Consider the following 4,563-nt stretch of genomic DNA (forward strand, 5'->3'; position numbering starts at 1 on the left):
CACCTCTAAAGGTTATTATGTTTAGTCACGGTAAAAAATGTTTTTACTCTAACCATAACTTCAAAAGTTGTTCGATTATGAAATTTATTATGGTAATAAATTAAAAGAAATATAAATTAATAATTTTTAAAAAATTTATTTATTTTTAAATTACAATCATAGAAGCTAACACAGTAACAAGCAAATAATAGATTACATGTTCCAAGTCTATTATAAAGCACTTGTACTAAAAAAAAAAACACAAAATGATATCACCAACAAATACTAGACGATTCATCATGAGTTCTCCAACGTAAATTATGCACAACCTGCCAAAATGTGATGGTGGAACAAGTTTTTTAGGTATGGACTTATAATGAACATCGAGCCAGACTCATGCAATAAAATATTTTACAACTGAAAGATAAATATTATAAAGTTTCTGAAATCAATCCAAAGACAGACATAATTCAGTGTAGATTTTAATCCATAAATTGGTCGATCCATTCTTGATCAACGTGAAAACAGATTTGAAAACGTCTTTTTGACTATATATATATATATATATATATATATATATATATATATATATATATATATATATATGGTTTCGACTGTGGGCGTAGATTTACTCCTGTTTTGTCTTTCTTATTAGTTTCTGTGCTGCTTCCCCTCTGAAACAGTTTTCGACCTTTTATATACCATGCTTCGTCAATATCACAGTTTATTGAATGTGTTTTTGTCAGAAATCGTGCCCAACATGATTTATATATATGTAAGATATAGCCCTTTATACGTACGTATTGTGTCACGTTGCAATTATAAACTTAAAAATTATTTGGTTTTTATTATTTAAACTTGTTTTTCATTTTAAATTGTGTTAAAAACTTGGGTTAAGAAAAATATAGATTATAATTTTTTTAAAAGATTTTTTTTAAATTGTAAAAGTTACCATAATTAATATCAATCGTGTCTATGCACACCATTTAAATCATTCTTCAGATAAAAAAAATTAAAATCCAGCAGGTGCAAAAAATAATGTCGGGGTTAAACAAGGTTTAATGACCTCTTAATGCTAAAGCAACCATTAAAAGGGTCTCTTTTCAATTCAAACGTATAGTTTAACTCCTTTTTTTTCTCTCTCGATATAGAAAACAATAAAGAGTATAGAAACCTTGGGATGGAATGTAAAATTGATGGAAATTGATCTATTTGGGATGGAATGGGACAGAAAGAGTATAGAAACCTTGGGAAATTGAAGAGTGAATTTGAAAAATGGAGGGTTATATAGCCAAACAATAAAGAAAAAAAAAAGAGAGGAAATTAAATTTTTAGTTTAAATGCGTAATTATTATGATCATGTCTAGAGATGAAAACATTGCTTTAATAAATTTAATTGAGATCTTAGTATGTGTTGGAATTGAGATATCCTTGAGAAAATTAAGGGTTAAATGCATGGTTGTAAATGTAAATGAAATGATATGTGTTAGTATTAAGTGAAAAGTGGATTGATTAAGTATAGATAATTCATTATGGGAGATGCATTGATGAATGTTGAATCTCCTTGTTGAAATCAGGAGCTGCATCAGGAGTGGGTCAATCAATGGAGGGAGCAAGGACTATTGGATGAACAAGTAGGGGTCTGTCACCTCGTTCCATTTAAAATTTCAGTATTGTCTTTAGTTTTATCTTATTTTTTTTAATGGATAATATTGAAAATGGTGTTGGAAATAGAAATGTCATGAATCAACTTGTAAAAAGAGGAATTATGTATGATCCAATTTAAATAGAAGTTGATGATCTAGTGGAAATGGGGGGGTGTTCAATTCAAATCAAATAGAATTATCTAGTTTTTTAAATTTTAAAAATGTTGACGGACTCCAATAATGTCCGATACTTAGTTTGTCGTGACAATAGTAGCTAAGGAAATGATATTTGATGTTGATAGATAATGTTAACGAATTCAAAAGATATTTAATCCTTAGTATGTTGTGATGATGGTATCTAAGGAGATGATTATTGATGTTGGTTGATAATGTTTACAGACTCAAAAGATGTTCGACACTTAGTGTTTCGTGATAACGGTAGCTAAGGAAATGATTATTGATGTTGGTCGATAACGTTGAAGGACTCGAAGGATGTTTGATACTTAGTATGGCATGATAACAGTAGCTAAGGTAATGATTCATGATGTTGATCAATAATATTGACAAACTCAAATGATATCTGATACTTACTATATCGTAATAGCGGTAGCTAAGAAGACTGTTATCGATATTGATTGATAAAAAAAAAATTAATGGATATTACAAAGAAAATAAAAAGAATGTGTTCTGATATTTAATGATCATGTTGATTGTGTCTAAGAAAACAGGTAAAGGTTTGTTGAGTAACTTAGATGATGATTGTCATGAATAATAAATGACGTAGTCGTTTGTATTGACAACAACTAAGGGGTTGGATGTAAATTGAATTGCTCTTACCAAAGATGACTTTTGGATATGTTTTTGAAAACTAGGTACATGATTCGTATTGTAAGATTAAATTTCTTAATTTATATTTATTTCTTGATTTTTTCATGTTAGTATTTGCTTATTATTAATGATTTTTTATAATATTTATTGGCATGAATAATTCTTGATTTATTTAAGTAGATGCATATGTAAATTTTTTGTTTTTATTGAGAATTTTTTTAATTATGGCAAAAATCACATTAGAAAAGCCTGCATATTTTTTAATGAAAATTAAAATTATCCGACCTCACTTCTAAAAAATACAATAGATTGCATTCTCCCAGACCAGTACAAAGCACTTGTATTAAAAAAACACAAAACGGTATCACAAACGGGGTAATATTAGATGAGTCTGAGTCGTCACGAGCTCACTAAAATAAATCATATACGACCCACCCACCACAATGCGATGGTGGGAGAAATTTATAGACTCATGACATGAACACTGTTCGCTCGCTCATGCAATATATACAATCTTTTTCTTTTTACGAGAAGTTGATATGGTCTCGACGGTGGATGCAGATGAATTTTGTTTATAAAAACGTTCGTCCTCATGCTTTCTTCTTCCTGATATTTATTATGCTGCTACCTGCCACCAACAAGTAGATATATACAATTCTTGCCTCAAGGATGGTCATGGGAGCTCTGATCTTACATAATAATAAGGATAATGTTTTTTAGAGTTCCAATGACAATATCTCCAGTCTGTTTAGATCTTCAAAATTAGTAATATTTATATCTCTCGTATACTACCAATGAACATTTGTCCCTTTAACAGGTGTGATGTGTGCAGTGTGATAGCTGGCTGGAAATTAATGAAGGGAAGAACATGAGCTGTCATAATTTCTGAAGCATATCCGGCTATCAAGATATGGCCTCTGCGAGATACTGGAACAGAAACTAATGTTGCAATTTCAATAAGTTGACTCTCCATTGTAGATCTGAATCAAGAAAAACGTAAGCACTTGTGGCCTTCTACGGTGGTGTTCTAGCACCCCCCCTGCATCTAGGGTTCTTGACGCGCCTTTGAGATAAATATGATATGGGATAGGTAGTCTCTAGCCATCTTGCTTCGAAAACTTAACTGTATAATTTGATGATTTTCGGAGACGAAAAGCTTAGGAATATTGTCATAGTGGGGGTAATTCTCCCTTTTCTTATTTTAGTTCCTCTCAGGAACGACGAACATTCAGTATTTCAAAACTCATGCCCTCGGTAAACCTCGCCTAGCTAGGACAGTAGCAATAATATAATTAACTGGAATTTATACATAACACGAATCTGGAGTGGCTCCTTTCATGATATAACTAGAATTTCATTTGAAACTGGGTCATGATATTGTTCAGGAATGGAGCATCCTCTCTTAATGCGACAAGAAAATACATGCATGTAAAGGTTTGAGCTTCTAAATAATAAGATCTATGATTTTTTTTTCTGGTTTTTAAGTGAAAAAATTCTTAAAAGTAATTTCATCTCATCGATCTAGTTAACACTGAGTCATCCATACTGGTTAGAACTAGAGATTTTAAATTCGGAGGGAGAAAGGAGATCGTAAATTTAAAGTTGACATATTTCCTACTGTTAAAATTATTGATAAATTCATTACCAGTTGTTAATTAAAAGCTCGTTTATCTCCACAGTGAACCGTATTTCAAACCGTGATTTGCCTCTATCATCGCTTTTAAAAGCTATGCTTGGAAACGCAATGCAAACTATATTGTTTTAAATTTTAATTTTTTTTATTTAAAATAAGTTTTTTTATGTGTTTAGATTATTTTGATGTGCTGATGTAAAAAAAAAATTTTAAAAATTATTTTTATACATTTCTAAGAAAAATAAAAAAACAAAAAATGTTTGGACAAGGAGACCAAAAATGCAAAAAAAATAAAATAAAGAACCAAAGTTTTTTAAGTTGCTTGGGGACCAAGCAATTGGGAAAAAAATGACAAATTAATTTACATATAAATAGATGGTTGTAGCACACACAAAAAAAGAAGGAGACCAGAAAGAAAAGAAAAGAAAGAAAAATAAAAGGTTGTTCCCATATTCTCTCCTTACAAAAAAAAAAACC

This window comes from Populus nigra, chromosome 19 (genome assembly GCF_951802175.1).
Source record: "Populus nigra chromosome 19, ddPopNigr1.1, whole genome shotgun sequence".
NCBI classification, from domain to species: domain Eukaryota; kingdom Viridiplantae; phylum Streptophyta; class Magnoliopsida; order Malpighiales; family Salicaceae; genus Populus; species Populus nigra.